This window comes from Benincasa hispida, chromosome 1, assembly GCF_027475165.1.
Source record: "Benincasa hispida cultivar pf3 chromosome 1, pf3_genome.v1.1, whole genome shotgun sequence".
Lineage (NCBI taxonomy): Eukaryota > Viridiplantae > Streptophyta > Magnoliopsida > Cucurbitales > Cucurbitaceae > Benincasa > Benincasa hispida.
Window position 1 is genome coordinate 10,866,275 of NC_143478.1, and position 10,169 is coordinate 10,876,443.

Here is a 10,169-nt window from a genome sequence, read left to right on the forward strand (position 1 = left end):
GAAAATTAGAAAAGTGTCTTTGAGTAGAATTTTGTTACATAGAAGAATAAAGTAGGGCTTGCTAAGAATTAGCAAGGATAGAATGAAAGTGTGATGTCAAGTAATGTGCCTAAGTGTTACATTCAGAGCAACCAATCATCGCAGAAATATAGGATAGGAATGGAGCATGATTGCGTTAGTAGAAGATATGCTTGAGGACAAGCATATATCTAAATTTTGGGGTGTGATAACTTGTAGAAATACAAGTTATTTATGCCACCTTATCTAGATATTGCGGCCAAAATATAGTAATTATGCACCAATTGTATGAAAATTAGCCTAGTATTGCAATAATTATAAATGTTTGTGATTACACCCACTAACACCAAAAAGATGGAAGACAAGCCGAACTTTACTCTGTTTTGCAGGAGACCAAGTCATTGCTTGCGCTTAAGGCTCACGAGAAACTAATCAACGCATCTCTGTCACATTGGGCCCGTCAATCAACAATAAAGAAACGATTACCGCAATGGCGGCGTAATGTGACAGTCGATCCAAGGGTTGTGCTTCAACTGCATGCGGTAATAAAAACAGACACCGCATGTGAACCTATGATCGAAAGATGCAACTGAGTAACGTAAGAGCGAAGGATTGAGACACGTGTACAACTAACGGTTGTGCAGAATTGACGGTCTGATTGCATAACAGAAGGAATAATATCCCTCCATCTTTGGAATTACCATAACCAGAGTGGGGACCACAAGGCCGGAGTCAAAGATCTGCACCTATAAATACCCCATTGATTTCAGAGAAAAGGTATGCTACTTGATACGGGGCTAAGTGCTACTAGATTGTAGAGAAAAGGCTGAGCTGAGTGCTTGAGTGAAGAAATCCGGGAAGAAGGCGAGATAAGGCTAAGAAGTGAATCTCATATTCAACCTGCTAAACACCCGATCAGAAGCTCTGTGCAAAGATCCCTACTACTAGTAGAGCAAGCCTGAGAGGGAAGCTCTTCCTACCATCAAATCCATCCTATCCGGCAAGCAGATCTCCATCGAATCAGTGCCAAGACATTGGCACTTGTTTGTATCTGTTCTATCTCTCTTTCATTGTGTATTTCATGTTTTCTTTATCTCTTTATTCACACACCATCTATCAAATGCTTAGTAAAAATATTAAATGTTTCGATAAATTCCATTTTCCATTCTCTGTCTATTTCCGTTCACCCATCAATCACTTTCTCCATGATGTCTCTTAACCCCCTGATGAGCAATATGAATCACTAAGAACTTAATCTGTATTAAAGATATAAAATACGTTTAGCTAAAGCATGCCAGACAGCATCTTCACCTGTGAGAGCAGTAGTGAAGGTATCATTCTGATCTATCGAGAGAAGGTCAGGAGAATGCGTTAACTAAAGCGAGTAGTACTTCCAGACATGGAAGCAACCTTGCGTTCATTACATTAGTCTCTATTTCACCACAGACATGTGGGAGCATGACCGATCACTGAGAAGTGTACACCAAGAGAAGAGCAGAATAGTATTTGTATCTTCAATCCAATTAAGAACTTGCGTTGTTTGTATTATTTGTCTTTCTCTTTCTATTCTGTTCATAAGACTTGTCGCCGCATCCCATGTCTTTGCATAACTTTCACAGCCAACCTTAATCCCAACATCTTGTACGTGAAGTCTATATCTTGTATCATCTAGCTTAGGTTTACTGTATTTTTATGTTTTATCGCATCTTTACTGCTTTACTTTATTTTATTGCAATTTATACACTTATACAAACTCATTTTTAAAGATTGAAAACTTGGCGCATATATCATGAACGTACCGCAATAACCTAAACCAGTCCTCGTGTTCGACCTCGGATCATACCGAGAAACTTGCGGTGGAATTACACTTGGTTCCATCGTAAGGAAACTTGTGACAATGCATGACATACTACATGAACATCCATAATTAACGCATAATTAGAAGTTGTATCGCATCATTGTGAGCAATTTATATCATCAACCCAAACGCGTTACAGAACTCCTGATGGATCTCCCGATGCCCGTCGGGCGGCGTCAAGAGAAGGGTCTGATTTAAACCAAATCTCTTCTTCTTCCCCACTCCCCCAAAAAATTTTATTTATCTACCTCTCAAAAAAGCATAACCCCCCTCCGCCGCCTTCCCGTTTTTATTCCTCTCCCTCTCAAATTGTTCCTTCTTTCTCTTATTTTCCTCCTTTTTCCTCACCATTCTTCCTCTCTTTCCCCATTTTTCATCATTTTACACTTTAACTCCCATTTCTCCATTTTTTCAATCAAAATTTTCTTCCATCCTTTTACACTTTCCATTTTTCACATAAAATTTTTCTTCCATCAATTTTTGCCGCCGTCGTCTCCTCGTCGGTAATTTTCTCATTTTATTTTATCTTGTATATTTATTTAAATCATATGTGAAATCCCATTAAAATGTGTTAAATATTGTATTTGCTTTTTTTAATTTTCTGAAATTGTTGTACAAATCATGCCCATCAATATTATGCCCATTAAAATCTTATCTAAAATTTTAAATATTTCGAAGATGTTGAATAAATGAAAGGCCTATATTAATCTAAAAAACATAAAATAAATCTTTAAACCTCCAATTTTGAACTTAACGCATTTAATATTTTAAAATGGTTTAAAGAATCTACTAGACATAAAAACTAATTTTTTTTGTCTAATAGAAAATTGAACTTTAAATTTTGTGTCCAATAGGCTTGTAAATTTTAGAAGATGTTGAATAGATGAAAGGCCTATATTAGACACAAAATTGAAAGCTTGGAGGCGTACTAAATAAAACATTTGAAAGTTGTTAAGACAATTTAAGTGGTCTAGGGACCTATGTGTTTATTTTGCCTTAAGAAATGAAAATTATGGAACTCAATGCTTAATAATACTTTGTACTTTGTCCTCTAATCCAAGTTATTGTTTTGGATTACAAGTTGGTCAGAAAATATTTATTTTTAAGGATGAATAAAGAATAGATTAAACTAAGGAATAAGTTATCAGTGGAGTATAGAGAAGGAGTATCATAGTTCTTAGATATGACAAGGTTTCATGTTAATGATTCCGGACGAATAAGATGTCCATGCAAGAATCTGTCTGAATCTCGCTCTCTCCTATACTATTCTTTAAAGTTTAGACATCTGTAAGAACAGTCTTGGATTGCAAAGATGCCCTCAGCAGTTTTATACCCTGATTGACATCCAAAGTAATGACTTTCTCCACCAAAGCACCAACTTCTTTGATATTAAACTTGTTTAGGAGAGTAATACTAGAAATGGTGGACATTGGTTTCACGGTCAAATCATCCATCACCATGTACAACCACATCCTTCACAAACCCTCCTCCCACATTTCTTTTTGCCTGTGTAGTTGCACTATTTTGTGGATTCACAAATTCACAGACTTGGTTTATAACATACGAACAACTCGGACAAAGATATTTAAGATTACTAGAAACTTTATAGTCACATCTATCAGAGCACATGTATAACTTCATTTGATTAGCTAAAGATTCAATATTAGGCAAAAGCAAGGTAGAGCTAGACAATGAAACTTTAGGCTTCAAAAGGATGTCTTTGCTCTGATTTGGTTGTAAATATGTGTCATTTAAAGCTTCAACACTCTCATACAAATTAGATAAGCATCCCACCATACCTTGATTTTTCAAAAGCCTAATCACAGTCCATGAATCTCGTACTCTCCATGAATTTATCTCTCTCCATGAATCTCGCTCTCTCCTTGAATCTCGCTTTCTCCATGAATCTCGTTCTCTCCTTGCCTCTCGCTTTCTCCTTGCCTCTCGCTCTTTCCTTGCCTCTTGCTCTCTCCTATACTATTCTTTAAAGTTTAGACTTTCATATGCCCCTTATTTCAGCCACATTCATTTCTCTCTCTTTCAAATATTTGAAAAACTTTTAACAAATTGACAAAATGGTTTGATCAATGATGATGATAATGATGCCACATACCACACACATATACAACTAAAATTAAAATTACATATTGTTTTATGAGATTTTTGTAAGGATGATCAAAAGTTGATTTATAAAAATTTTGTATAGATGACCATTTTTTTTCAAATGCAATTTGATTAGCTTTTTAAATTTTTGTTGGCGTCACATATTGTTTTAATTGTTTTTTTTCTCAGTTGTTTTAATTGTTTTTTTTTTCTCACATATTTTTTTGCTCACTTTCTTACTCTTATTCTCTCCATTCGGTTTATTTGGCATCTAAAAATCTCTGTTTGTTGTCAAAGAAAGAAGAAACAACTTTGTCATTTATTGTCTTCGTTGTTGTGATTAGAAGCAAAATATGGAGAAGTAGTGTTGTTTTATTGTGATGATCCTCTCTATTTTCCTTTTAAATGTAAATTATTAATGCAAAGATCAATAGTTAGCTGCAGTCTAAGTTACACCCAGTTTCATATATTCATTCCTCAAACCATTTAGGGGACAAATTTGAGTTTTATGTGTGTTGGTCATCATTGTTTACTCGTTTTGATGTTCATTACCACCCGTATTGGAGTTTGAACGTGTTATGGATGTTTATCGATATAACAATTCAATGTTTTTGTTTTATTGTAGAATATTGTTCGGAGATGAGCTGGGACAATTGTTGAAGATGCTGTGTTCGAGAAGTGTTCTAGATGTTGTTTTGATTTTACTTCTTTCTTGTATTTGTTATATGAATATTTATCGACTTCGTTTGGATATTATAATTTCTAGTATCGACTTTGTTTGGATATTGTAATTTTTTACTTATTATAAAATGGACTTCATTTTCGTTTATGTGAATCTTTATTTGGTATAATATGTTTTACAGGTTTTCAGATCAAATTTTAAAAAATTACAAACGATACATATAGGATCCCTCGACGCACTCTAAAATGGCGTCGGGAGTTATGGTGGAACTCTGGACACCTATGTGGCGTCGAGAGTTAGGTGGAACTCCCGATGCTTACGTGGCGTCGGGAGTTAGGGGGAACTCCCGACACCTATGTAGGAACTCCCGATGCCTACAATGTGTCGGGAGTTCCCCCATAACTCCCGACACCGTTTAAAAGTGCATGGGAGATCCTCTCCCGACGGGTTTTTCCTGACCAAACTCCCGACGACCATTTATGCGTCGGGAGATCCTCTCCCGACGAAATTTTCACACTTTTTCGACAAAATGTGACGTCGGGAGAAGTCTGATTTTCTGTAGTATGATGAGTTACACTTCCTTACTGGACTCGTTTTGGGGTTTTGCATTGGAGACTACAGTATACATACTCAACTGTATTCCCTCCAAGAGTGTTGCAAGAGCACCTCTGGAGTTGTGAAATGGGCGTAAAGCTAGTTTACGTCACTTCCACATTTGAGGTTGTCCTACACATGTGCTTGAGGCTAATCCCAAGAAGTTGGAACCATGGTCGAAGTTATGCCTCTTTGTAGGCTACCCCAAAGGTATACAAGGAGGTTATTTTTATGATCCGACAGAAAATAGGGTGGTTATTTCAACAAACAGTACTTTCTTAGAGGAGGATCATATATAGGAGCAGGGTCCACGAAGCAAAGTCGTGTTGCATGAGCTTTCCAATGAAACTACTGAAACTTCAACAAGAGTTGTTGAAGAATCTGCTACATTCGTAAGAGTTGTTGATGGGAGTTCATCCAGTAGGTCAGTTCCTCCACAAGAGTTGAGGGAACCTTGACGTAGTGGGAGGGTTGTAAACCCACCTGTTCGCTATCTGGGTTTCACGAAAATTCTTGTTATGGAAGCAGATGGCTACATTGAGGATCCATTGTCTTATGAGAAGGCGGTGGAAGATGTTGACCGGGATGAATGGGTCAAGGCCATGGATCTCGAGATGGAGTCGATGTACTTCTTAGTTTGAGATCTTGTAGATCAGCCTGATGGGGTTCGCCCTATAGGTTGTAAATGGATCTACAAGCGCAAATGGGGTGCTGATGGGAAGGTACAGACCTTCAAGGCTCTACTTGTAGCAAAGAGTTATACCCAGGTAGAGGGAGTCGACTATGAGGAGACTTTCTCACCTGTTGCCATGTTAAAGTCGATTCGCATCCACCTGTCCATTGCAACTTATTATAATTATGAGATCTGGAAAATGGACGTCAAGACAGCCTTTCTGAATGGCAATCTTGAGGAGATCATTTATATAGTACAACCCGAGGGATTCATAGCCCAAGGTCAAAAGAAAAATGTTTGCAAACTTAATCGATCCATTTATGGACTGAAACAGGCGTCTCGATCTTGGCACATACGGTTTGATACTACGATCAAGTCGTATGGCTATGACTAAAACGTTGATGAACCTTGTGTCTACAAAAAGATCATCAATGCTTCAATAGTTTTCTTAGTGTTGTACGTAGACGATATCCTACCCATTGGAAATGATGTAGGTCTACTGACTACAGTTAAGAACTGGCTAGCGACCCAATTCTAAATGAAAGATTTGGGAGAGGCATAGTTTGTTTTAGGTATACAGATCTTTTAAGATCGTAAAAACAAAGTGCTAGTACTGTCTCAGGCATCGTACATTGACAAGATGTTGCTCAAGTACTCGATGCAGGACTCCAAGAGGGGCCTACTGCCATTCAGGCATGGAGTTACTTTGTCTATGGACATGTGTCCTAAGACGTCTCAAGAGGTTGAGGAGATAAGACGGATCAGTCTAACCCAGGCCATTTTAATGTTACTGATCCCTTTACGAAGGCTCTCACGGCTACAGTGTTTGAAGGTCACCTACAGAGCAACGATCTACAGGATCGTCTGCGGCTGGACTAGGGTAAGTGGAAGATTTTATTGTACTGGTCTTTTATGCCCTAGTTTATTGTTTTGTATTAGTTTTTGTACACCACACTTCGCTTTAGGACAAGTGGGAGATTGTTGGGGTTCATGCGCTAAAGTCTCGTGTCCTATAGTTTCTAAAGAGTTTGTACGAACGCTTGTGTTGTTAATATATGATATTTACTTCATATCTTGTATTTTGTTCAGTTGCTTGTTTTATTTGCTTTACCACAAACCAATCAACATAAAATCCCTGGTTATCAGTATGGGACTCAAGCATGTATGTGGTGACATACAAGTGGATCATGTCTTGAGTGATAACCAAAATGGTCTGTAGTATATGGATATAAGAAGGAAACCTTATCCTGGTAGCTCTATGGATGCGACCCGTTTTGTGGAATGGTCACAAGTGTTATGACTTGTCACAGATGGTCTGATCCTGATCATTCGTGTTGGGGACATGCGAGCGGGGGCATCCTATACAAAGAGTTTGTATAAGACTTGACCACGAAGTGTTAACGTTTCATTATACAACACCATTCATGACAGAGACTTCACTTCACTAGAATGACCATAGGTAACATGACCTCAATCCTAAGTGAGTTGGGAAATCCTGCCATTGAGGGCGGTCCTTTGGTTTGTATAGGTGCGAGTGGCTAGGTTGCCGATTCAAACCTACCATTTTGAGGATTCATTTGATTTGGGAGCTAGGAACTCGGCTATACAAGATGGAATTCATTCCTTCCCCGAGGCAGAGGTAAGTAGATAAATAGCTCCCTTAAGGGCTGATTCCGGGGCTTGAACAGTGTGGCACCACACACTTTCTCTTGGCTCGAGAGGTGTTCATACATAGTTGGACTATGTTGTATTGTTCATTAGAGGAATCAGTGGTACTTAAGGAGTGAGATGTAACTACAGGGGCAAAACGATAATTTGGCCCAGCTGTACTTACGAGTATCTATCAAGGGTCATCATACTTATGATTGGTTATATTTGATGGACATAGAAATATATCTGTGGTAAGAAGAGTTTAGTTGTTGGTCTTTAGTGGAATGCCTGACAGTTAACGGATAGTGGATCTCGTGGCTAAAGAGTTTAGTCAGCAATTCACAGACCGTTAGAGCTTCGAGTCACAGGTCCATTAGGTCCCCTAGGTAGCTTGGTTAAAGTCGAGAACCAGTATTTGGGTTAATTTGAAATGTTCAAATTGACAAGAGAAAGTTCGATTATATATGATATAATTGGACTGGTTAATTATATATGATATAATTAGCTAAATGTATGAGATACATTATTTTGGAGGAAATTAGATATGAATATGATTTATATCAAAAAGAGGAGAAAATACTATAGTAGATATGTGATATGAAACTATAGGATATAAATATAATATGATTATATTAATTAATTAATTAATTGGTTGATTATATGATAATTAAGCAAAAATTCACGTTTGGACGTGGGTTAGTGGGAATGAATTGTAACTAATGAATTAAAATGAAAATAGTTTTCATTTTTCAGTCGTCCAAAAGAATTCGCAAGAGCGCGCGTTGGTAGAAAAGAAAACGATCGCTTAAGCAAATCGAGAGACTATACGATAGCTCCTCTCCGCCTAAATAATCATCTACTTCGCACCTAAACGATGCACACTATTTCTTACACGATCGCGTAGCTTCTCTAAATGACCGTATAGTGTGTCGATTTTGCTAAACGATCGTATACCTTTTCCTAAACGATCGTTTAGTAAAATCTATACGATCGTGTAGCTTCTCCTAAACGATAAGCATTTTGTTATGCGATAGTGTTTTTTTCCCTCCCACTTGCTTATCGCCTACACGATTCGTGTTTCCTCCTTCCTCTACCAAATTCACCAAAGACCACACTTTGGGTTCTCACTCCGAGAATACCTGGGGCTCTTTTCTGGTGGTGCGTCCCCACGGTGTTCATGTTCGTGCTGCTGTAGTTGACGCTGCTGTTGGGTGTTGGTAGATCGCGTGGAGGGTTTCGTTGTGTTGAGTTCCGAAGTGTGAAAAATGTCTTCAACTGGTATGAAACTTCTTCTCTGTTGTAGTTGATGCTGCTTTTGTTCATAGCATGCTGATAATTAATGTTTGTTTGCATAACTGTTCGTATGAATGTATAATTTTGTATTTCAGTCATAGTGAGATTGGAGCGATCCAAACGTGCTCATGGAACTCTTCGGTAAGAGATCCTACAGATGAAACATTCTCTTCTCTTGCCTTAACATTCATAGGACCACAGAGGTTTGAAAGTACAAGTTTTAAGGATTCTTTGGCTCTGTAACATTTTCCAGTAAAAGGTTTCTTAGTCATTTTGCCTTTAAGGCATGACTTACATACTAGGAAAGAATTTTCTTCTAACTTACTTAGAAGTCCATTCTTAACCAATCTCTCCATCCCGTTGAGATTTATGTGACCTAAACTTAAGTGCTAAAGTTGGGCTTTTTCTTTAGGAAAAATTTTTTGTTTTTTGTTTTGAGTTGCCGCGGTTCTAAACAATTCAATATTTAGGAGGCCTTAGATGCTGACATCCTTAGTATATAAAGATTATCTTCCAACTTTGCAGAACAAATCTTAATACCATTTTTGTAAATCAATACTTTATTTACAATAAAATTTAGAGTGTATTTTTGTTCTAATAAGCACTTTACAGAAATCAAGTACCTTTTTAAATCAGGAACAACATATACATTTTCTGCAAATATAAGATTTTTGTAAATAGAGTCGAAGTCCTTCCACGCCATAGATGAGTCGACCTGTCCAATTCCAACACGAATTTTCATTTCATCAGTCTCCAACTACCATCGGGAACTAATTCTCTGAAACGAAGAACAAACATGGTTAGTAGCGTCTGAATCAATTATTCAGGCAGAACCATCATTTTTCACTAAACAGGTTTCCACCACGAGTAAATCATATATACCTTGTTTGGCTTTCTTCTTTTCTGCTCTATATTTGGGACAGTTCCCCTTCCAATGTCTCTCTTCATTGCAATGGAAACATATTCCCTTTGTAGTCTTGGCTTTCTTGCCCTTTTGGGCAGCAGTGGAGTTAGCTTTCCCTTGATCTTCCTTTTTCTTCTTTAACTTGCTGGTGCCGGAAGAAGAAAGTGCAAAATTAGTTCTAGAGGTTGAACCTCTATAGAATTTCTTGGAGGACAAGGCAACATTTGCCTCATCCTTCTATTTCTTGACTTTCGTCAAAGATTGATAAGTCTGCAGCTCATTGAGTAGGATGGTCAGGTTGTAGTCAATTTTATTCATAACAACATTCTTGTGGAACTAGAGGAAACTTTTAGGTAAAGTTTCCAAGATGAAGCTAACCTGACTGGCCTCATCA